Raw genomic sequence first — 25,719 nt, 5'->3', positions numbered from 1 at the left:
TTCCCAAAACTGAGTGAATATTTTCTTAAATTCTGGTGTAAAACATCCATAAGTAGTAACTAAATGTAAAGTTTCCTGTTCCCTTTCATTAGTTGCACCCACTTTATTAGTTTTATGACTATTGCCACCACATGAAGATATAATTTTTTTGTCATTTTTCGTACAAAATCTATCATGACTCAGACAGCAACTTATCACTATAACCTCTACCTATAAAAGAATCATAGAGAGATGCAAGTTCTAAATCAAAACATTCAATATTGTTACATAAACGAGAAATCCGCAACATTTCTCCAAATGGCAACGAATTAATAGTGTGTGGGGGATGTCCACTACTAGCATGAACATATTGAGTACCCCCTACGAATTTTTTATTAACCTTAGAGATCAAATGGCTACCTTCTTTGATATTTAAGACAATGTTCAAAAAGGGCACAATAGTACCAATTTGAAGTCCATCAAACTGTAGGGAAAATCTATTACAATTTAAATCCAAAATAAACTGATGAACTAATGTAGTACCACCTACCAAAAATATCAAATCGTCCACGTACCTAAAATATTTAACTACATATTTAGGGAAAAATTGATGTCTACATATATATTCAGTTTCAAACAGGCCCATTGCTAAATTAGCATACATGGGGGCAAAAGCTGCCCCCATGGCTGTGCCTTGTTTTTGACGATACAACGTATTATTAAATTCAAAAAAATTATTATACAAAGAAAATGAAAGAAGCTCAACAATATATTCTGTAGCTGGTGATTCTCCCAGAAAGAATTTCACTGCTTCCAAGCCAAATGAATGGCTTATGTTGGTATACAAGCTTTTAGCATCAACTGTGACCCAATACATTTTGTTATTCCAGCTAACATTGCTTAACTTGTTCAACAAATCACATGCATCTATGATATATGATGGTAACTTTTTGACAAAAGACAGTAAATAATAAAGGCAGTAAATAATAATGCAAGAAAATACCCAAATTATGTGAAAAATAAGTACGACCAGAAACAATTGGTCTTCCTAATAAACTAGATGATTTTTTGTGTATTTTAGGCAGGCAGTAAAAATATGCCATAGAGCAATTGTCAATATTAAACCTGTTTTTCACATCCTGCAAATTAAAATAACCTAATCTATTTCCCTTATGTATAAGATTTTTATACAGTACTATTGCTTCATTATAACATTTTAACTGAGATACTTCATAAATACTTGTATCACTAAGATGCTGCATACACATGTCCAGATAATCAGAAGCATTTAACACTACTAACTTATTGCCCTTATCGGCTGGCTTAAAAATGATATTTTCCTGTTTACTCAGTGACAATAAAGTTTGCCAATCCTGATATTCTATATTATAATTAATATTCTTTTTGCCTTTGAAAAACTTCTCATAAGCTACCTCAGTAGCATGATTCACCATTTTAACAAAATTAGTAACATCCACATTTAAAATACATGGTACAAACTGACTACATGAAGGTACTTTTGTTGTGTCTAATTTAAAATAAGCATTAACATCATTTTCAGAGGAACAAGAATAAAAACTATCAGATGAAGATGTCATAGAAGAACAACAACTATTAATACTGGAATTCATTTGTACATTTTGTTCCCTACTGAAAAAATGTTTTAAATGTAATTTCCTCCCAAAACAAAAAATATCTGTTTTCAATTCATGTAGTCTGCTGACTGCTGTTGGAACAAATTTAAGCCCCAGGTTAAGAACAAACATTTCAGCATCATTAAAGTTGTAGTTAGATAGATTAACTACATAAGTACTACAGTTCCCTGTCTCACAGTCAGCGTTTACCTCTTTTGAAGCCACCAGACCTCTGTGCATCAAACCCAAAGTTCTGAAAGGGTTCACGTTGGCGTTTTTGTCCCTGGTAGCCTCCATTGGAAAAGGAGGCTTCCTGGCGAAAAGTTTGTCTAAATGATTCAGCCTGTTGCAGTCGTGGTAATCCAGGATAGTTATTTTCTCCACCGTCGTCCTCAAACGATGTATATCCTCCTTCTGAGGCAGACGCCGATGAGGTGCGATTCTCACTAGCTTGCTTGTCCTGATGAAACCTAACTCGACTAACCTAACCTACAGATTGAGACAGCACATCCAAATGTCCTTCCTCAGTAGAGGTAGAACGGACTTGTACTGTGACCTTCCAGAATTTTGTCTGTTTTCATATTGATTCAGATTGCTGAGGTCCAATATTGGTTTGAGGTCCCCCTTTTTTTGGGACTAAAAAGAACCATGAAAAGACTCTGGATCCTTATTGGTCTTGGGAGAACCAGCTGGTGGACTCTTTTGTTTAGCAACTTTAAAAGCTCTGTTGTTGAAGATTCCAACCGATACAGTGGAGGACCGGGAATCTTTTGTGTGGTCTTAGGAGGTTCTGAAAAGGGTATTGTATAACCTCTGCGAATGCACATTAGTGCCCAAGAATCAGATGCTATATTTTGCGAGGCTATAGGATGTAAGGATACGTGTTTCCAGATTGCCTGTAGAGTACAGCCAGTTGTGCAAATGTTCAGGGATGCAGAAAAGGCTTTTCTCAGAAAGGTTCACGGAAACCTTGGTTCTGCAGGCTGCCTCTACCCGATGGCGACATCGTATGCGATTGCCTCTACCCCTGGGAGGCCTGTCCCCAGGAGTGTCCTAGTGAAAACCTTGTGATTTTTTGAACCACATTTTCTCCCATCTCTTTGATACCTGGAAAAGGATCTCTGAGGAGTTGAAAAATTGATTCCAACAGTAGACAGGTCTTACCGTACTGATCCTGCTAAAGCATTTTCGTGACTTTTGGTCCAAACAAGGTGGAACCATTACAGGGCACATTTATGAAAGACACCTTAAAGCTTTCAGCAAAGTTGCAAAGATGAATCCAGGCATGTCACATGGTAATACCTGTGCCGGCTGTTCATGCTGTGCCATCTGCTGCACTGGATAGTCACCTCATGACAACATTCAAGGATGACTGCAGGGTAGATAATTGGGTATTCATTGATTTTTGGACATCCAAAGGTAAGTTACTTGCCCGGGAATTTGAATCCCTCTCAAAATGTGTCAGGATGTGCCACACATTTAAGAGCACAGAGAGCAAACATGGATGAAGTGCAATTACATTTCCCCAGTCTGTCCAATGCCCTTGACTCACTGTTAGGGTGAACAGAGAAACTTTCTTCAGACCGTTTCTTTTTTGTGGCTGCTGATACCTCCATGGCATCTACAGGGGAACCCTTGGTCCAATGTTTTCTTTCTTTAGGGGAAACTAGAATTTTGTCTTTTTTTCTTGGATGGGCTCCGCCACATCAGATTCCTATCAGGCTTTTTGGGTGATTAGGTCAACTAAGATGTCAGGAGCAGAGACCACCATAGACATTGAAGAACTGGATCCAAAAGCTTCGAGAAACACTGACTCAGAGAAAAAAAATGGTTTCAATGGACCATCTCCCTTTTACTAATTCAAGGAGTTCTCCAAAGGAGACATCTTTGTTGGGGGGGGGGGGACTTGGGGAGCCTTCTCTCCAAAGTCAAACATAGGACATGCCAACTTAAATGAGGGAGGAGTCAATATGCTTCCACTTCCAAGTCCTCTTTGGAAGAATGTGCCTTGGGACTTCTGAAGGAGACACATCGGAGATGGACATGGAACTCAAACACAAAGTGGTCTCGAAGCTGATAGGATCGGTCTGCCCTGTTGACCAGAATGAGAGTAAGGAGGAACAGTCTTCAGAGAGAGTGTGGATGGATCTGAACTCTGAGCACATACCAGTTATCTTGGTCCAGCAAAGGCCATCTCTACAGGCTTTAAAACCACCTCAGCCAATGGAGCCAAGGAAGAGGCACCCAGAACACAGAATCAGTAGTTCCCCTCGGAGCCCTCAGCTCCTGGAATAGAAAGGACAGTACAGTTTTGTACCTACCATAAATGTAGATGTCCGAACTGGATAGCATCTGCAGTCATAACAAGTGGGTTGTCCTGTCGTCAGGCAGCCCTTCAGTCGGCCGGATTCCAAAGTCCGGGTCCGGCTTCGGCTGATGTCGCACTCCACCCGACGTCATCTCTGTTGGTCTTCGGGTATAAAGGCATCAGCCGACGCCATTTTCCTCAGTGTTTCTTGCCCCAGATGCCAGTAGCCCTCTTGCAGGCTAAAATTTGGGTAGATGCCAATGTTTTCAAATAGATAGAGGTAAACACAACAATAAGCATGTATGTACATATACACAAACAAATACACCATAAAGACTCCCCCAACAGCTAGCAATTAGAAGGGTAAACACCCTAGGAGTACCACAGGGGGATGGAGGGAGGGTAATCCTGACTGCAGATGCTATCCAGTTCGGACATCTACATTTATGGTAGGTACAAAACTGTACTATGTCCTTCATGGATGCATCTGCAGTCATAACAAGTGGGTAGAATACCATAGCCAACTAGGGAGGAGGATAAAAGTAGATTATGGTGTGTTTAGGATCCCTTGCAGTACAGCAGTGGCAAACCCTGCTCGGGATCTGGAATATAGAGGCAAATTATAATGCTTGGCAAATGTATGCACGGAGGTCCAAGTAGCCGCCTCAATAATGTCTTTGGTTGCCACTCCTCGTAAGAAGGCTGTGGTAGTGGCTGTTGCTCTTGTAGAGTGAGGTCTTATGTTCTGTGGAATTGGTTTTCCATGGAAGGAGTAACAGAATCGTATGCAATTTCCTATCCATTTGGAGATTGTCTGTTTGAAATAGCTTTTCCTTCCCTTCCTGTTGCATAGGCTACAAAAAGTTGGTCAGTCTTTCTGCTATTTTTTGTTCTGTCCAAGTAGTAGCGTAGCTGTCTATGTACATCCAAGGTATGCAGTATTCTTTCCCCTCTGTTTTGTGGGTTGGGAAAGAAGGTAGGTAGGTGGATTGCCTGGTTTAAAGATACTCTGGATACCACCTTAGGCATAAATGTAGGATTAGTCCTCATGGACACTATCTTGGTGGAAGATTAGGAAGGGTTGCACTGCCATTAAGGCCTGTAGTTCTGAAACCCTCCTTGCTGAAGCAATTGCCAGTAGGAAAGCAGTTTTCCATGACAGGTGTTGTAGGTCTGCTGTTGCTGCTGGTTCAAAGGGTGCTAGTGTCAACTTTTCTAGCACAAAGTTTAAATCCCAAGCTGGTAATGGTGGTTTCCTTGGAGGTTTTACATTCTTGATTCCTCTGAGGAATTGCCTGAGCAAAGGGTGCGAAAAAACAGGTGTATCAAAGCTGTATTTTGCTGAAATAGCTGATGCATGTATCTTGATGGAGGAGTAGGACAGGCCTGAATGAAGAAGTTCGGCCAGATACTCCAGAATGTTAGGCATATCTATGTTTGACACATCTTTTCCTCTTTCCGTACTCCAGATGACAAACCTTTTACATTTTCCAGCATAGTTCCTTCTTGTTGAAGGTCTGCGTGCTTCAAGAATAATGTCTTTAACTCTTTGGGAAAGTTCTGGAATAGCTGCTGTTATGTGATGTTCCATGCAGTCAGTTGCAAGGTTTTTAGGTTTGGATGTATGATGCTGTAGTTGTTCTGCGTTAACATCAAAGGCATCAGGGAATTGTCCACATATTGTTCGAGACATGCTCCTCAGTAGTGGGTACCAGTGTTGTCTTGGCCAGTTTGGAGCTATCAGGATTATCCTTGGGCGTTCTTCCTTGATTTTCAGTAGTACCTTGTGTATCAAAGGAAGAGGCGGGAATGCATATGCTGTTAGGCCTTTCCAGTTGAAAGAGAGTGAATCCACTTTCCATGCTAATGGGTGGAATGTCCTTGTGCAGAATTTTTGAGCTGGTGATTGAGAGGTGATGCGAATAGGTCTATCTGTGGCATTCCCCATTTCTTTGAGATGGTCTTGAAGATGTCCGGGTGAAGCTTCCATTCGTGGGCATCCGTGGTTCTGCTTAATATGTCTGCTAGGGTATTGTCTTTCCCTGGTACAAATATTGCCTGTAACTGGATGTTGTAGCTGAGTGCCAGGGTCCACAGCTCCAAGGTCATTCTGCATAGGGGTATGAATGAGTGCCTCCCTGTTTGTTGATGTACCACATGACTGTGGTGTTGTCTGTCCTCATCATCAACTGGCCCTCTTTGAGAAATGGTTTGAACTTTTGGATTGCCAGTTTTACTGCCAGCATTTCTTTTAGGTTGATGTGCAGTTGAAGTTGATCCTGTGTCCACAATCCTTGCACGCATTTGTCCAGCATGTGGGCCCCCATCCTAGGTCTGAAGCGTCTGTTGTGATGGTCTGGCTTGCTTGACATCTGCGAAAGGGTAGGCCTGGGTTTGACTGGCATGCCTGAGCCCACCATAGGAACTCCTGTTTTAAGCATGGAATTAGTGGGATTTCTGTTTCTAGACTGTGTCTGTGTTGGGACCATAAATTCTTTAGGTACCACTGTAGTTTTCTCATATGTAGTCTGGCAAATGGAACCAAGATTATGCATGATGCCATGAAGCCCAAGGCCTGCAGTACTTTTCTTGCTGTTAACTTGTTCAGTTTTGTTAGTGCCAAGAAGTATAGAGGAGTTCTTTTGTTTTTCTGTAGTCAGGAATGCCATTTGTTTTACTGTGTCCAATTCCGCACCCAAGAATGTCCTTGTTTGGGATGGTATCAGCCTTGACTTTTGTAAATTGACTGTGTATCCCAGTGCTTGTAGCAAGTAAATGACCCTTTGTAAATCTGTTGTCAGCTTGCTTTTGTTGTCCCCTTGTAGCAGGCAGTCGTCCAGGTATGGGTAAATTTGAATTCCCTGAAGTCTGCAATGGGCGATTACTGATGCCAGGCATTTTGTGAATACTCTGGGCAGTAGATAAGCCAAAGGCAATGCTGAGAATTGATAGTGCTCTGATCCTGCAAGAAATCTGAGGTATCTTCTGCAGATTGGTCGAATGGGGACGTGCAGGTATGCCTCCTTGAGATCTAGAGTTACCAGCCAAGACTCCTTGCCCAGCATGGGAAGAAGTTGCTGTAGGGTCAGCATTTTGAATTTTGGGACAATGATGTATGTATTTAAGGTGGACAGGTCGAGAATTGGTCTCCAACTTTTTTCCTTTCTTGGAACTAGGAACAGTCTGGAGTAGAACCCCTTTCCTTGCTCTGCTGTTGGCACTCTTTCCACAGCTCTCATGTTTGCTAACTCCATTATCTGGCGTAGAGCCTCTGTTTTTTTATTTGGAGGTAGATTTGGCATTCCTCTTTTGACTGGAAAAGTGTGGAAGTGAAACCGGTAACCTTGATCTATGGTTTGTAAAATCCACTTGTCCTTTGTTATGTAGTGCCAGTTCTTTGAAAATAAGGTTAACTTTCCGCCTAGAGGAGCTGCTATTTGTTCCCTGGTAGGCGGATTTGGGGTCAAGTCACTGTGGTTGTGTTGATGTAGTGGCAGTGGCTGTGTCTGTGCCTCTGTTGTTACCTTGCCACTGTCTTCCTCTGTAGGCACCTCCTCTGGATTGGTTTCTGCCTCTGGAACGTCTATTCCTGCCCCTTTGAAATTTTGTGGAGTCAGGAAAGGACCAATTTTTGGCAGGCCAGTTCCTGCTAAACCTTGGGGGTTGAACCTGCAAGAAATCTTTAACAGTTTGAACAGATTTTGCCTTTTCTTCCATTTTCTTCATAACCTGCTGGGCAGATGTACCAAACAAACTTGTCTTGTCCATAGGAGCATCTAGCAACTTAGCTTTAACATGATCCGGTAAAGCTTGTTCCTTTAGCCATGCATGCCTTCTTATCACTGTGCCTGTCATGGCTGATCTAAATGAAGCCTCCAGTGCATCATAGCCACATTTTAAGGAATGGTTGCTAACCTGTTGTATGTTATTTACCATCTCTAATACATATTTCTTATCAAGAGATTCATCAGTGGTTAGTTTTTAGTTAACTGATCCAGCATAAACTCTTGGTATTGTATCATGTGAAACTGACAGTTTAAAGCTCTAGCTGAGAGAGTAGCTGAAGTGTAGACCTTTTTACCCCATCTGTCTAATGACCTTGCTTCCCTTTCAGAAGGAATAGGGTTTTAGCTATGGTCATGCTACTGCCTTGGGGCCCTGGGATATAGTTTCTGGGTCTGCAAGTGGAGCCTTGTAAAGGTGGTGATGAGTATCTGGCACCCTGTAAAATCTGTCTGGTTTGGCAGGGGCTGGGGTAAAGAATCTGGAGAGGAGCAAACATCATTGAAAGCATCATCCACCACAGAGAACAGGGGTATAGCTAAGGGCCTGTGCTGTGGGAGGTGCAGAAAGGTCCTAAGTCTTTTCTGGAGTCTGAAAAATCCTGTTGCTGCCATTGGAACTGTTCTCGCATGGCATGCAAGGTTTCCCCAAAGGAGAATTCTTCTGGTGGGGAAGCAGCTGGGATGGATTCTTCAGCATCAGAATCTTCAAAATTGGAGAAGGGAGCCTCTGGCTGGTCAGTTATGTCTGATTCATCAGCAGAATCATCAGAGGACACTGGCTCGGGGCTCTGCCCTAGGTCTCTTCTCTGGGGCTGAGAGGCCCTGTCAGGGTGAGATTGAGATCCTCTAATTAAAGAAATTAAATCTTCTGCCAAAGTAAGCATTTGAGAACTAGAAGAGGGCCTGGATGGGGTGGTTTAACAGGCACTGTTTTAGTAGTCTTGGCTGCTTTAGCCCTGGCGAAGGCCTTAATGGACATGGCTGCTGGAGGCCTAGCAGCACCACGTGCTGGGGTAGAAACATCCAAGGGGATGGTGTCTGATAAGTCAACCACCGTAGTGGGTAAAATTTCTGAAGTCGTTTCAAGAGTTGTAGCAGGGGCCTCAGTTGTAGGAATAGGTTCAGCTGTACTTTGTTCAGTTTTCGGTTTCGGCCGAAACCGAGACACTCGCGGTTTGCTTGACCATGGTTTCGGCCGAAACCGCGGACCGCGAGTGTCGGTCTTTATCTTTGCGTTTTTTGCCAGATTGGGTAGTCGGAGGATCCGGCGGCATAATGTACGCAAAATCAGAACCGAAAAACTGTTCTGCGAACTCCGACCGACGCCTAAGCGTTCGTCGGTTGAAAGAAGCACAGGCCGAACAGGCTGCTACGTCGTGGGCTGGGCCTAAACAAGGCAGACAGTAAGAGTGGAAATCTTTATGAGGTATTTGTTTCCCACAGTTTAAACAATTGTTAACTTTTTCTGACATCGGCTGAGGCAAGAAAGAGTCCCCAACGGGGTACTTAGCTTTGGAAGTCTTCGAAGTAGTATTCGGTAGAAGTAATCTCTGGATCCGACCGACCGGCACTTGCGAACAGCTTCTGCTTCGGGCGCCACGCGGCAAGAAAGACTGAGGAAAATGGCGTCGGCTGATGCCTTTATACCCGAAGACCAACAGAGATGACGTCGGGTGGAGTGCGACATCAGCCGAAGCCGGACCCGGACTTTGGAATCCGGCCGACTGAAGGGCTGCCTGACGACAGGACAACCCACTTGTTATGACTGCAGATGCATCCATGAAGGACATCTTGGAAAAGAGCTGTCTAGGGCTGAAGCCCAAGTAGTGGGGAAGGCTCTGAAAGTCTCATTGTCAACTCCACTGTCAGCTCTCTGACTCTGATGCTCTAGCTCTTTGACTCTACTTGACCCAAGTGCATTGGTGTCGAGTGAGTAAGTCAAAACTGAAGTCTTCAGGGCTATCAACTCTGAAACTGACACCACAGAAGACTGGATCAGGTGTGCACTGGCTCCAAAAACTGAGAGGGCATCAGAAGCAGTACAGCCTGGATCAAAGGAGCTAATCCTCCTCAGGGATGGAGCTGAGAGAACTCAAACTTGAATAGGAGTCCTCAAAAACTTCTTCATTATTCAGTCGACATGCAAGTTGGAGAGACTCCTAATGGATCAACCAGATCTCAAAGATGAGGCTATCAAAGCAGGTTTCAAAGGGACCGTCTATAGTATGAGCGAATGAAGACTTAAGCTAATGGGCCCCAGAGAAAATTAAGTTTTAGGGGAAGGAGTCTGAATTCTGTAGACAGTAAGATCTGACTGCCTCAAAACGTTAAGTGCCAGACCCACAACAGCTGTGAGGTCTAGGTACCTTCTCTTAGATTTGTCCAAATGGTCTTCCAGTCTCTTTTCCTTAGACTTTTCTTTTGATCTGTCTCCATCTTTTTATCTATTTCTTTTTTGACCTCTTTCCCTGCCCCTCTTTCTGTCAGAGGAAGGAGATGTACAGAATGCCTTCAGATCTGAAGACATTTTGGACCCTGTCTGAGGGGAAGAAGCCCTTTCAAAATAAGTTTCCGTTTTCTTCCTTGGAGGGCCCTTGTGCCTAATATAGCACAAATGGATCAAGAATCCTGCAAGTGGGTAAGGCCCCAAATAGTATACACACTGAGTGTGGGTCTTGGGGTGGGATTTTATGCCTAAAGGAGGAAAACTTCTTGAAGCCTGTAGACTTTTCCAACATTAGAGGTAAAAAAAAAAATTACACTATGTAATATAATGAGTTATCAAAAACTATTTAAACTATTTTAAACAATCTATGCAATCCTAATTACCTAATGATTAAGCTTAAGAAAACACACAGTAACATGCAGCAAACGGATGAAAAACCACACTAAGCTATTATTTTACTATTCAAAAAACCTAACACTATTAAATTCTAATAACAAGGCTAAATATCTGAAGCAGGGAAGATCAAAAGCTTCACTTATTGTGAAAAGGAATGGAGCTCTTGGAAAACATGTCTGGTTAGGCAGGCAGCAAATAAGATCTGGGGTAATTCAGGCAGGAGAGGGAAATTGTGAGTAGGGGAGAAGACAGACCTCTCAGATCCAATGCTTTGCTATAAGGCACCAAGGTCGAATTAGACAATTCGCATGTTGAATCAGATGAAAAAAAAGACAGCATCCGATATAATTTTTTTATTTAGAATCACTCTAGCAGCATCATAGGTTCATAGGTTCGTACTAGGCTATCTGCCCAAGGGCATTTATAAGCCTAGCCCATAGTTATTTGGCTTTCGCCACCCCTTTACTTTGAATAAAACTATGCCTATTATTTTGCTGTGCCTCTGTCAAGCAGTGACACTGAAGTAATCCCTGGGGTATATCTGCGATCCCCCATCCATTGGTCAAGATTCCTCTTGAACAAGGCCAGCGAGGTGCTCTGCCTCACATGTACCGGGATTTTGTTCCACAGCATAGGGAGTCTCTGGGTGATGAATCTGTCCCTCCAGCACGTTCTATTAATAACCGTGTCAAGGATTAAGTCTACCGCCCTTGTGGTTCTGAGGGATCTAGATTTTTTGAGGTGAAGCATATTCATCAAATCAGGGTTTGACATGGCCTTATATGTCAGGCACAGGTCACCTCTGAGCAAGCGGTATGAGACTGAATAGAGCTGGAGTTCTTTCAGTCGGGCAGCATAAGACATATTTTTGAGACCCTTTATCCTTTTGCTGAGAAACTTTTGGGGCCTTTCCAGCTGCTGCAGGTGTCGGGTCAGATACATTCCGAATGGGGCATTGTACTCAATCATAGGTCTAATGAGTGATGAGTACAGGGGGACGATGACCTCCCTTGATCTAGATGTGAATCCCTTCATGATCAGGTGGGCAATGTAGAAGGTTTTCCTAACTACTTTAGCAACATGAGTGTCAAACGAAAGGCTACTGTCAATCTGGGTCCCCAGATCCCTGATGACTTCTTCTGTGCTCAGTGGATTGCCACCTATATGGTAGCTAGGGGTAACCTTGTTTTTCCCGAAGGGTATGACTATGCATTTCTTGGCATTTAACTTTAGGCCATGGCTCTGGCACCAGTTATCCGTTTCTGTGAGGCCCTTCTGAAGGATATCTGTGTCAGATGTGTTTTCGACTATGGCGCCCAGTTTGCAGTCATCTGCAAACTTTGTCAGCCATAACCCTCCTGTGTTTGCTTGTACTTCAGAAAAGTAGATGCCGAACAAGAGTGGACCCAGGACTGATCCCTGTGGGACACCACTTGTGACAGGCTTTGAGTCTGACATGGCTCCAGCAACTCTGACCCTGTGGGTTCTGTCACTTAGCCAGTTTGCAACCCATCCCATCTTGTGATGTATGGGTTTACATTCAAGCTGATGAGTTTTTCGATGATACCTGAGTGGGGTATTGTGTCGAAGGCCTTTGCCAGGTCAAGGTAGGCTGTATGGACTGCCTTTCCCTCATCAATGGCCTTGGTGACTGTCTCGAAAAAGTCAACCAAGTATAAAAGGCATGATCTGCCTTTGACAAAGCCAAACTGGGTTGGATCCAAAGTCTGCAAGTTCCCTATGTCTTTATTTATGAGTTCCATTATGATCCTCTCCATGGCTTTGCAGATAAGGCTTGTCAAGCTAATGGGACGGTAATTTCCAGGGTCGGTGGAGGCACCGCCCTTGTGAAGTGGGACCACAGTCGCGTCGCCACTCCTTGGGTACGTATCCTGAGGTGAGGCTAAGATTAAACAGCTGTCCTAACTGCGGGTTTAATTCCTCATTGAGTTCGTGGAGCACACAGCCGGGGACACCATCCGGTCCCATGGATGCTGTGTTTTTCGCTTTGGAGAGAGCAGATCTCACCTGGGTGTTGGAGATGTTAGGCGGGCTACAATCCTCTCGTATAGATATCTCTCCTTTTGGGGGGGGGAGAAGTTTGCACTGAACCTGTCAGCCAGTATGTTGGCAATGTGTGTAGGTTCAGTAATCTTCACATTATTTTGAACTAATTCTGAGCATATCTGGGAGTTTCCTCCTAGGTTTCTAACATAGCTAAAGAAGGCCTTATGATTGTCTTTTGAGTCCTTGGCGATTTTTCTCTCAAAATTTGCCTTGGATGATTTTATGAGAGCTCTTAGTTTTTACTTATAATGATCAAAGGTGTCTTACCTTTCAAGGATTTTGCTCTATCTTGTAGTAGCTTCCTCCTTTTGTTGTAGAGCTTGTTTATGGCTGGGGTCCACCAGACTGGACGCTTGCCTTTGGTACAAAGAGTCTTAGTTTTATTTGGGATTGCCTGATCCATGCAGTCCTGTAGGTGCTGGTAGAAGGCATTTGTAAGTGATTCAGCGGTTTGAGTAATGTTTACCACTGGCTCAGGGGCCTTAAAGGAGACCACATTAGTTTTTAGAAGTGTGAAGTCGGCTTTTGAGAAGTTTTTCACTGTGGTCTTTTTTATTTCAGGTGGGGGCGGGATGAGGACCTCCAGCGAGATTAGTTTATGATCTGATCTCACCAGTGAGGGGTATACTTCCGGTGTTGAACATTTTGATCCCATGTTCGTGATGATGAGATCAAGTATGTTTTCTCAACAAAATGTAATCATTCTGTCAGCATTATCAGATTCTAGAATTCATTTAAATATTTTTAGTTTACTACAGCAAAACTCACATATGCAAGCAATAATGCCCTCCAGGTTATTCACTGTTCTAAGGCCCAGCGCTGCAAATAGGCAATAATGTGCTTAGAGAATGAGCTATTTTGCAAAACTGATTTGTTTTTAATACTATAAACACACTTTTATGTATTTCTGGGGTAAAATAGTTTCTCTGCCTAATGCATCAAACTTGTTTTATTATGTAAAAGGAATTATACAATGACTGGCCGTTAACATCGTAAGAAGAGCATGCTGATTGGCCAGCCCAGCCAGCATGCCCCATTGAAAATATACAATGGAAAAGGTCCGATCGCCCAGGCTTTTTTCTGTTGCTATATTCTTTAATTTTAAGGTTTTTTTCAAAAGAAAAAAAAAAACGGAGTAACGTAGATCTTCTTTTCTCCATTGCTTACTTTCCCAAGTACTGATGTACTGGCTATGCTTGGGAACGTAAGTTCCAAACGCATGCGCAGTACATCAGATAGGGCAAGGAGGAGATGGCCAGAGGCGGAAGGACAGCACGGTGCCATTATACAAAGACATTATTTAAGAAAAGTAAGTATTTTTTTTTCTTAAATAATGTCATTGTATAATAGCAATAACTCTCTTCTGGGTGTGGGTAATGCTGGACTTACCCACAGTTGTCTTTGTTTGCTCACGAGGGCTTCCAAACCACACCAACTGTGGGTAAATCCAGCATTACCCACACCCAGGTGTGGGTTATTGTTTAAGTATTTTACATGAAAAGTATAAAGATATGCAAGTATTTAATGTTTAGAAAACACGCACACTTCGCAGTACAGACACACACATAGAAAAGTACACACACACACACACACACACACACACACACACACACACACACACACACACACACACACACACACACACAGCAATAGCCAGTTTTTACCACTATTCGCTCCACAACAGTTGTTTTTGCTGCAATACTTTTTTTTTTTTTTTTTTAAACTAAAACACACTTAAACAGTTATCCAACTTTTAATGTTTAATTAATCCTTTCCAATCGACTGCTTGTTGCAGACAGCTCTGTCTTTTGCTCTCCATCTGTCACACTTATGCTATCATGCACACATGCAAGTACACTTGCAAACCTGTTTTCTCTCTCACACACTTGAACTGTACCCTCCCTAAACAGCAAATTGCTGTTAACAGAGCATAAAAAAATGTCATCTGTTTAGATTTTAATTGCCTGAGCTTCATTGCAGCTGTATATGCTACAGTGAAGTAGCAGACATTTTTCAGCTGGCATCACCTGTACATTAACAACCCTGCTGAAGAACGTTCATTCTCCAATCAGGCTGCCCATGCAGAGGTTGCCGATTCTAATCTAAAGTAGTATTCACATTACTCAAGCACCATACACTAAAATGGATACATCTGTACGGTAAACAAGTGATTCATATAAAATCAACAAAATACCTTTTCTATATGACAAATCTTTACGTGAGTGGGTATTTTGACAAGCAACAGAAAAAACACGTTTTTGAGTGTGTGTTTTCAAACTTTTATTAAAATTTTAAAAAAGCACAAGTAAATACGTTTACTCCAACATACAAGTCACACATAGCATTTAGTTTTTAAACAAAAACTGAACTTTATATCTTTATTTGTAATTGGTTAGTAGAATCCACCTAAAACTAAACTCAACTATTTACACTATATGCAAGGTGCAACATCACTAACTAGATCAAAACTGATAATATACGTAACATACAAAGCAGCCAGCACTGGTTCAAAGAGAAAAAAAGACTTGATACCCTCAGAGTATTACTTTTACATTTCTCTAATAATGTGGATAGTTTAGGCCTAATTGTAAAGTTACTAGATGTTTTATTAGTTCTCATTTTAGGAATACCAACTTAATTTTCATTAACGATAGTCATAAAAAATAATTCTCAAAATGGAGTTCCAATGGATTTTTTTCCCATATTCCTAGTTCCTGTTTTTCAAGCAATTGCGAAAACACACTAAAGAACTAACAAATGATATTTGCTACTACAAAAAAAAGGAAAGAGACAGTTGAACAAAACTATACATTTAGCCATTTAGAATCTTTTTGATCACACTGCTTGAAAGAAATACTGAGAAATTGCCCAAAAACTCACTATCTTTACCGGAAATATTTTGCTGATCAACTTTTATCTTCAAGTCATATCTCCAACAGTGGAGTGTTATCTTCTTTACATATGTTACCAGTTCTGTGTGGAGTAAGGAAAGCTCTAATGTCTGAATTTTCTAAAAATATTTTCAAAAATGAGCGATACCGTATGTCTAGTTAAACCTGATATCCTAGCTTTATCTACGTCTGTAAGATTTGAGAAATTATCTTGATTGAAATTCCAACAGGAATTTGGAATAACTAACTTGTTTGATAATTTGTATAGCTGGGATAAAACTAAAGTCACTGTTGTTTCACTAAATAATGGAGAGTGTAAATACTGAGAGTTGAGTTGGTCTTTATTTCCATTTCATTCATATCATGCATCTTTTAGACTGTAATTCCTGCCTAATTATCTGTACCAATAAATCAATCTTCAGGAGTATAACTTACATTTAATGAGCAGCTTCAGTTGTTACTTTAAGACAATTACAATACTAAAGTAAAGTTGGGTACGTAAACTTACCATAACAGGAGATGCTGGAATGATCCCTGCTGCAGTAGCCAGTGCCATATGGGTTACATTCTTCCCAAGATATAACAATTGGCCAGCTTTCAGAGCTTAAGGGCATCTTCAGCATGTCCAAAAAGAGTTATCAGTTTGAGAAGAGCTGAATAAAATCTAGACTTACTGAGTGCCCAGTCCTTCACAGCTTTCATGCCAATTGAAAGAGGAAGGCTACAGACTTGAAAAAGACCAATGCTAGGTACATAAAAAGTCCTCATCCTGACAATAAAAAGATAGTACAGTTGTGTACACTTACCATAAATGTAGATGTTAAGAGTGTATTCACTGTTGCAGTCATTACATTTGGGTAATCTGCTGGCAGGTTGCCCTCAGTCGGCCTGAATTCCAAAGTCTTGGGTCCTGCGTTGGTTGCTGTCTCCTCTTCCATGATGTCAGGTCGTCAGGGGTATAAAGCAGGCAGCCGACGCCATTTTCTTTAGTTTTTCTTGCCCCAGATGTCAGGTGCCCCCCAAATGGGTAGCAAGAAATATATATAAGCTATATATACATGCCACAATACAAACTTTACCTTCATCTACAAGCAAATACACCACAAAGGCTGTAGAAGATAGTGAAGAAAAGAGGAACTCCAGAATAAAAGGGGGATGGTGGGCGGATAACCTGGACTGCAACAGTGAATACACTCGAACATTTACATTTATGGTAAGTGTACACAACTGTACTATGTTCTTCGTGTTTCACTGTTGCAGTCATTACATTTGGAAACAATCCCAAAGCTATGGATGGGAGGCTGAAGCTAACCTGCATTAGGGGCGGCTATAAGGCCCTGCAGAACTGCAGTGGCAAAGCCTGCCCTGGACTTAGAGTAGAGAGGCAAATGATAATGCTTTGTAAAAGTGTGAACAGAACTCCAAGTAGCAGCCTCTAGAATGTCTTTGGTTGGTACCCCTCTGAGAAAAGCTGCTGATGCAGCTGCAGCCCTGGTAGAATGAGACCTAATGCCCTTGGGAACCGGTTTGCCATGGTGTAAGTAGCAGAAACAAATGCAGTGTCTTATCCACTTTGAAATAGTCTGCTTTGAAATAGCCTTTCCCTCTGATCCTGCAGCAAATGTCACTAGTAACTGCTCAGTTTTTCTTACAGCTTTAGTCCTGCTCAAGTAGAATCTTAGTTGTCTGTGTACGTCCAAGGAATGCAGAATGCACCCCCCCTTGTTCTGCGGATTTGGATAAAAAGTTAGCAGATGAATAGTTTGGTTAAGAGCCACACTGGAAACTACCTTAGGCATAAATGAAGGATTGGTCCTGAGGGACACCCTCTCTGGGTAAAATATGATAAAAGGCTCCACAGCCATGAGGGCCTGTAGCTCTGAGACCCTTCTTGCTGAAGTAATTGCCAGGAACAGAGCTGTTTTCCATGATAAGAACTTTATATCAGCGGTAGCAGCTGGTTCAAATGGAGGCAGGGTGAGCTTTTTCAACACATAATTGAGGTCCCATGCAGGAACTGGTGATCTTCTGGGAGGCCTTAAATTTTTGGCCCCTCTAAGATACTGCTTTAGCAAAGGATGAGAAAAGACTGGTGGCTCTGTGTTGTAATGAGCCGAGATGGCAGAGGCATGGATTTTTATTGATGAAAAAGATAGGCCTTTGTCAAGCATCTCAGTCAAGTACTGTAAAATCTGATGAATATTTGGTTCTGCTGTGTCTGTTCCTTGTGCTTGGTTCCAAGCACAGAATCTCTTTCATTTATCAGCATAAGATTTTCTAGTACTAGGCCTTCTGGCTTCCAAAATGACATCCATCACAGCTTTACTGAGAGGTGTTGTTTGAATAACTACATTAATCAGCCATGCTGCCAGGTTCAGTGTTTGGAGCGGATTGTGCAGGATCTGATTGTTTTGCTGGGGCAGTAAGTGAGGTATTTGAGGCAAGTACCAAGCTGGGAATTGAGACATATTCCTTAGGATTGGGTACCAGTATTGGCAGGGGCAATTAGTATCATCTTTGTTTTTTCTTGTCTGACTTTTAGTAGGACCTTGGGAAAAAGAGGCAGAGGAGGAAAGGCGTAAACTGATAGGTTTTTCCAACTGAAGGATAGGGCATCCACTTTCGGCAACCACTTTCCATGCTTGTCTGTGATAAGTCCTTGTGCAGAATTTTTCCAGTTGATAATTCTGAGGGGAGGCAAATAGGTCTATGTCCGGACTCCCCCATTTCTTTGTTATCATGCTGAAGACTTGTGGATCTAGTTTCCACTCGTGATGGACCATAAGGTTTCTGCTTAACTCGTCTGCCAGAGTATTTTGCTTTCCTGGCAGGAACTGAGCTTGAAGATGTACTTGGTAAGTCAAGGCTGTGTCCCACAGTGCCATGGCTAGTCTGCAAAGGGGGTATGAGTGCGTGCCCCCCTGCTTGTTTATGTACCACATAACCGTGGTGTTGTCCGTCTTTATCAGTAGTTGTCCTGGATGAAGTAAGTCCTTGAAGGCTGTCAAGGCATTTTGAACAGCTAACATCTCTTTTTGGTTGATATGCAGATGCATTTGTTTTGGGGTCCATATGCCCTGAATGCATCTTCCCGTCAGGTGGGCCCCCCCATGCATAATCTGATGCATCTGTTAAGGTTTGGCTGGCAGGGGGTAGAGTGAAAGCCCGCCCCATGTTTTGGTGACATGCCTTTGCCCACCATAGAAACTCGTGTTGTAGGCAGGGAATGAGAGGAATCACTGTTTCCAAAGTGTGACAATGTTGACTCCATAAACTTTTTAGGTACCACTGTAGTTTCCTCATATGCAGTATTGCATATGGAATCAGTAGAGTGCAGGATGCCATGAACCCCAAAGCCTGCAAAGTTTGTCTTGCAGATAACTGGGTTTTTGTTGCCATCAGTTTGAAGTAGTCAGTTGCCTTTGTTTGTCTGGTGTGAGGAAAGCCATCTGGGGAGTTGTATTCAAGCTTGCACCCAGGAATGTTATCTTTTGAGAGGGTACCAGTTGTGATTTCTTTTCATTTATTGTGTACCCTAGGCATGTTAGAAGCCTCTTCACAAACGCCAGATGCTGAAGAAGAATGTCCTTGTTCTCTGCTTGAATGAGACAGTTGTCCAAGTAAGGATGGATTTGTATACTTCTTTGTCTGCAAAATGCAATTACTGGTGCCAGGCACTTTGTAAATACTCTGGGCACAGTAGATAAGCCAAAGGTCAGTGCAGAAAACTGGTAATGCATAAAGACAGCCTTGAAATGGAGGTATCTTCTGCATGATTCCCTTATTGGGATATGTAAGTATGCCTCTTTTTAAAGTCTAATGTCACCAGCCAAGCATTCTTGCCCAGCATGGGCAGAAGTTGCTGCAAAGTTAGCATTTTGAATTTTGGAATGTCCAGGTATGTGTTCAAAATTGATAAATCCAGTATTGGGCACCAGGCCTTGTCTTTTCTGGGTACCAAGAACAGTCTTGAATAAAACCAGTGTCCTTTTTCCTGTTCTGGTAGGGGCTGAATAGCCCCATATCCATGAGAGATTTAACTTGTTTCTGTGCCTCTGCCATTGATTTTTTGGCAAATCTGGCCAACCATTTACAATTGGCAGAGTGTGAAAGTGGAATCTGTATCCCTGAGATAATATGTTTAACACCCACTTGTCCTGGGTTATTAACTGCCAATTTTGAGCATAAAGTGCTAATTTTCCCCCTAAGGGTGCTGCCAAAAGAGAAGTGCTTGGTGATGGCAGAGGGAAGTCATTGAGACTGTTTACTGTAGGGTTGCACTTTATTTCCTCCAGATTTGGAGGTAGAAGCACCCCATCACTTTGACCTGTAAGAATCCTGTGACTGGTATCTAGAACCTTTAGGGTGCCTGGATTTGCCCCATTGAGCTCTGTTGGACACAGGAAAGGACCAATTTTTTGTAGGCCAGTGTCTACTGAATCTTGGTGGCTGCACTTGTAAGTCTTTTACAGTTTGCATAGACTTAGCTTTGTCTTCCATTTTCTTTAAAACCTCTTCTGCCTTAATACCAAACAGAGTATCATGCTGTAAAGGTGCATCCAGCAATTTAGCTTTTACATGATCAGGCAAATTTTGCCCTTTTAATCAGGCATGCCTCCTAATCACAGATCCAGTAACTGCGGACCTGCAGGAGGCCTCTAAGGAATCAAAACCACATTGCAAAGTATGCTTTCCAACTTGTTCTGCTGCATGCAATAATACCTGCAATTCTTTATTTTCTGCACATTCAGAAATCAACATAATTTTCTGTTTCAGTAATCCCATAACATGTTGTTGATACTTGAGCATATGAAACTGGCAGTTTAAGGCCCTAATTGCCAAGGTTGCAGATGTATAAACCTTCTTTCCCCATCTATCCAGTGCCCTGGAATCTCTGTCAGAGGGGGTAGGACTGTTGAGGCCTTAACACCTTTTGGACCCTGTGAAATAGTTTCAGGGTCAGCAGCAGGGTTTCTAAATAAAAATTTGTGCGAGTCAGGAACCCTGTAATATCTGTCTGGCTTGCTAGCAGCCGGAGGTAACGAGACTGGAGTCAAGCTAGACTCTGAAAACACATCATCCACAATGTCTACAACAGGAGGTATGGCTAAAGGCCTATGCTGAGGGAGAAGGAAATCCCTGAGCCTCTTTTTTGATTCTGAGAAATCTTGACTCTCCCAGTGAAAATGCTCCCTCAAAGTATGCAAGGTTTCTCCAAAGGAATAATCTTCAGGAGGAGATGCAGATTGGATAGATTCCTCTACATCAGAATCCTCATAGGGTGGTATAGATAATTCCTGATCAGAAGAGGAATCAGAAGAAATAGAAACCTGATCTGAAGATTCATAATCAGTGTCTTGCCCAGGCCTCTTATCAGGAGGGGGTTAGGAACCCCTGATCAAGGTAATTAAGTCTTCAGCCATTTTGATCATCTGCTTTTTGGGCATAGATGCCTGTGCACGTGGCTCATGCGTCATTTTTTTAGCTTTAGAAGTTGCTTTTGTCTTTGATTTTAAAGCTGGCGTCGGTTTTATATAAAAATGTTGTGGCCTGAATACACCCTCAGAAGCCGGTGCCTGCTCAGCGGATCCAGACCCATCCGAGGGAGAGACATCCACGGGTACAATACTTTGAGAATCTCGTGGCGTGCCGGACTCCACATGGGTCTCGGTAGGGGCCTGCAACTCGAAAGTCGCGGGTATCAGGGGCCGCAAAAGCACCTCACTGAGTACCGGCGAACCGTCGACTGGCTTAGGAGAAGCTTCGTCAGTTTTGGACCTAGACGGCCTGTCTCTATCCTTTTCTTTGCATTTTTTGTGTACTCCGGTAGTCGGATTGCTATCAGACGACATTTCAGGATAGTTAAATCTGTTTCAACAATATTCTGAGGCAAAGATATAACAATGCTTAATAGTGCGTTGGTTAAATCTAGCACAAAACCGACAGCTAGGCACGTTATGATCAGGGCCTAGGCAAGGAATACAGTATAAATGGAAATCCTTATGAGGTATTTGCTTCCCACAAGTAATGCAATTATTAACTTTTACTGACATCAGTATGGAGCAAGAAAAAAGTTTCCACAATGGGGTACTTAGCTTTAGTGAAGACTTCGGTTCTGAAACTCAAATTCGAAAATTTCAGGAGTCGGCCGACCAGCACTTGCAAATTGCTTCTGCTTGGTGCAAGAAAGACTGAAGCAAATGGCGTTGGCTGCCTGTTTTACACCCCCTGATGACCTGATATCATGGAAGAGGAAACAGCAACCAACACAGGACCCAAGACTTTGGAATTCAGTCCAACTGAGGGCAACCTGCCAGCAGATTACCCAAATGTAATGACTGCAACAGTGAAACACGAAGAACAGTTAAACAATTATTTACTTTGTCTGACATCGGCTGAGGCAAGAAAGAGTCCCCAACGGGGTACTTAGCTTTTTTCGAAGTATTCGGTAGCTGAATCTCTGGATCTGACTGACCAGCACTTGCGAACAGCTTCTGCTTCGGGCACCGCGCGGCAAGAAAGACTGAGGAAAATGGCGTCGGCTGATGCCTTTATACCCCAGAAGCTGTGACGTCGGGGAAAGTGCGACATCAGCCGAGGCCAGACCCAGACTTTGGAATCCGGCCGACCAAAGGGCTGCATGAGGCAGGACAGCCCATATGTTATGACTGCAGATGCATCCTTGAAGGACATCAGCAACCAACACTGGACCCAAGACTTTGGAATTCAGTCCAACTGAGGGCAACCTGCCAGCAGATTACCCAAATGTAATGACTGCAACAGTGAAACACGAAGAACATCCTGGAAAATGCTGACTTCTATGCAGTTACTGAAACATGGTTAAATGTCAGGGACAGCACTCCATCAGTGCATGTCTATAATGCTTTTCACACATTCTGACCACTTGTTGCATGGGAGAGCAAAGGGTGAAGGTGTATCTGTTTACATAAAGGATAAGCACACTTCAAGGCTGGTCAAACAATATGATATGCTCGAGCTACTCCATGTCTAACTAACCACGGAAAAAATCTATTACCATACTCTTGTTAGCTACAGGTCTCCCATCATGAGCCAGGAAACCCATACATCATACCTGAAGTTACTATGATCACTCACCATCCAGCCCAATACCACACTCATGGGTGATTTTAACTACTCCTCCATTAGTTGGGAGACATGCACAACCACCATCTTGCAGAACCAAAGATTTCTTGACTTTGTAAATTCAAATGCCCTGGAGCAGCTAGTTGCATTCCCACTAGGGGAGCAAATATCTGAGCTCTGATACAAATAGTGCTACACCCCAACCCCCCATGCATGATGTCCTCACTGGTAAGATCAGATCACAAAGCTGTCTCTCTTGAAATAAAGGTAAAACTAGCCCCCCACCTAATCTCAAAAACTTTAAGAACTTCTCTAAGGGTAAATTACACCATTAAGGGATGGCATAGCTAGTTTCCAAGCGCCCCAAATCCAGAAGATACAGAAACCTATGCAGAGGTGTACACAAAAGCCTTGTATGACCAAATAAACGACTGCATATAAATGGTAGTAAAAGACAAACAAACCCAGGTCAAACCACAAAAACAAGCTACCTGGTGGACCCCTAGTATTAACCGGGTGTACAACAAAAGAAAGAAAGAAAAACTTGTCCAGACGCAAGAGGGAATGTGCACAACAGAACAAAAAAATCCCTCAGTCTAAACAAGCAAATCAAGAAACTAGTTAAGTCTGAAAGCAGACTGAGGTAAAAAAGCCTCTGAAGCCAAGGATAACCAGAAGACATTTTTCAGCTATGTCTGCAATCTGAAGAGTAACACCTTGCAATGTACTGAATTACTTGTAAATGGTATCAACTATATTCAGCCAAAAGGTATAGCAAATCTGCTGGCCAATAAATTCTGCTAAAATTTCACCTCCTCATTACACCCAGTTCTCCCCCCAAGAAACATCCTCCACCACTCCACTGCCAATTATCACCAAAGAACAGGTTGCCACTGTGCTCTCTAAAACTAAAAACATGGCTTCAGTGGGGCCCGATGATATATCAAGTTGCTCTTAAACAGCTTAAATCAAGACTTATCAGGCCCATTAAAATCTCTACTTAATCATAGCCTCTGGATTGGCTTTTCCAGATGGAGTGAAGGACTGCAACAGCACTCCTCTGCATAAAGGGGAACCATTTATTGACCTGGAAAATTACAGACCCATAAGTTTGACTAGGCTTACATGCAAGGCCATGGAAATAATAATCATGGACCTGATAAATAATGTCACAGGAAACCTCCAAACACTGGACCCAACCCACTTTGGCAAGGGCAGGTAATGCCTACTGAATCTGAGGGATTTCTTTGAGAAAGTCACCAAAGCCATGGACCTAAAGCCTACCTCAACCTGGCAAAAGTATCTGACAATTCCCCACTCAGCTATTATAAATAAACTAACAAAACTGGGCATAAATCCCTATGTCACCGGATGGCTAGCCAACTGGCTCATGGACAGAAGTCACATAGTTAAAGTGGACAAATCCAGATCCAGCAAGAGGCCAGTTATTAGTGGTGTGCCACAGGGCTCAGTGCTGGGACCATTCCTATTCTGAACATACTTCTCTGAAGTCAAGTCTAAGGTGGAAGGCCTCTGGATGACAAAGTATACAGACAACTGCAAACTAAGGGCAATCTCTGAATCCCTCAGTGATGCAGATATCCTTCAGGATGGGTCTAAATCAGAATAATGACGGGTGCCAGAACCATGATCTAACAAAATCTTCATATATTTTGGGAAGTCAAACACCCATGCAAATTAAAACATCAACAGCATACCCCTAAGAGTAGAATCAGAGGTGAAAGATCTATGTACACATACGGACAGTAGCCCGAACTTCGACTGCCATGTGGAGTGTTGAGGAAGTCCTTATATGTGGAACAACTTTTAAGTAAAGGTATGGCATCCAGATTCAAGGAAATTGTTGTCCCGCAGTACTTGGCCCTCATTAGACAAATAATCGAGTATAGTGTGCCATTTGGCATGTACTTGACTAGGCACTTACAGCTGCTACAGACACCCGAGAGGTTCCTCACAAAAAAAATACAAGGTGTAAACATCATGTCCTATGCAGACAGAGTTAAGGGATAAGGCTTTTAGTCTCTCTCTTACCAGCTATTAAGGGGTGACCTATAAGGCACCCACAAATCCAACCCTGATGGAGCTGCTACAATCTGCAAATCAAACAGCACAAGGGTCCGCTGATCTAGGGAGCTAAACTTAGTGAATCAAACAAAACATGCTGAAGAGACAGATATTCATCTCAGAGAGTGTCCCTTTTTTGGAACAGACTTGCTATTCACATTAAGCAGAGCCCCTCCCTGGCTCTCTTCAAATGCAATTTGGATCAATGGATAAGGAATATCAAATTCACACCTGGGGTAGTTCCCATGTCCCTTATGGACAGGGGCAATGTGTAAGATACACACGGCATAGGCATAAATCCATGAAATCTTGTTCCCAGGGGCCACATATTGGGTAAAACCAGTTTATAAGGCTAGGCTTGTAAGGGTTCTTAAGCAGTTAACCTAGTAATCTCCTATGAACCTATAACAGACCGTGTATATGCTGTTGCTATTAAACTTAAAATATATAAACCTTAAAGACATCTCGGTGAAATGCTCATATTTTAAGAGGATTTAGCAGCTCCCAGTACCTCTCTAATTAAATGATCTGCTTTACACATGGCATAATAATTCGATCACCAGGTTGACATCTCAAATTTGTTTTTAGTTGTTTAACTAAAACTGGCATTATTCCATTGACAGTGGATGATGTAGCCTGCATACTGTACTGCACATTTCGGACATAATTATTTGTTTGTTCTTGGCAAAGTCTAAGTAAACCATTTTGGTCAGAATGGAACATCAGCTGTTGCCATGTCAAAGACACTCTACATAGGTTAGGTAGGAAGGTCTGAGCATGTTCTACATGGTATATGTAGAGACAAACTAATGCACTAGTAGCATGGCAGAGCATTATATGAATTTGTGTATTGGATAGTGCATTTTGGGTACATCTTATGTTTGTTATTAGAATGTTAAGTAAAAGAATCTAAGGAATAAAAGCAAAAACCATTAAAATAAAAAAAAAAAACAGTTGAATATTGTATGTATAGCATATCTCCAAGCCTTTGTGAAAATTGTATTTTATGTACATATTGCTATTG

At 42.3% G+C, this 25,719-nt stretch overlaps 1 protein-coding gene across 1 annotated transcript in view; it reads right to left on the bottom strand.

Moving 5' to 3' along the window:
- GPR137C (G protein-coupled receptor 137C) overlaps positions 1–25,719 on the bottom strand; it is a 761,588-nt gene that overhangs the window by 538,620 nt on the left and 197,249 nt on the right. The gene's annotated exons all lie outside the window — the stretch shown is intronic.

The sequence above is a fragment of the Protopterus annectens genome, chromosome 6.part0 (genome assembly GCF_019279795.1).
Source record: "Protopterus annectens isolate FY-2018-M chromosome 6.part0, PAN1.0, whole genome shotgun sequence".
NCBI lineage: Eukaryota > Metazoa > Chordata > Ceratodontiformes > Protopteridae > Protopterus > Protopterus annectens.
Note: the sequence above shows the minus strand (reverse complement) of the source record. Positions and strands in the feature narration are given on the sequence as shown.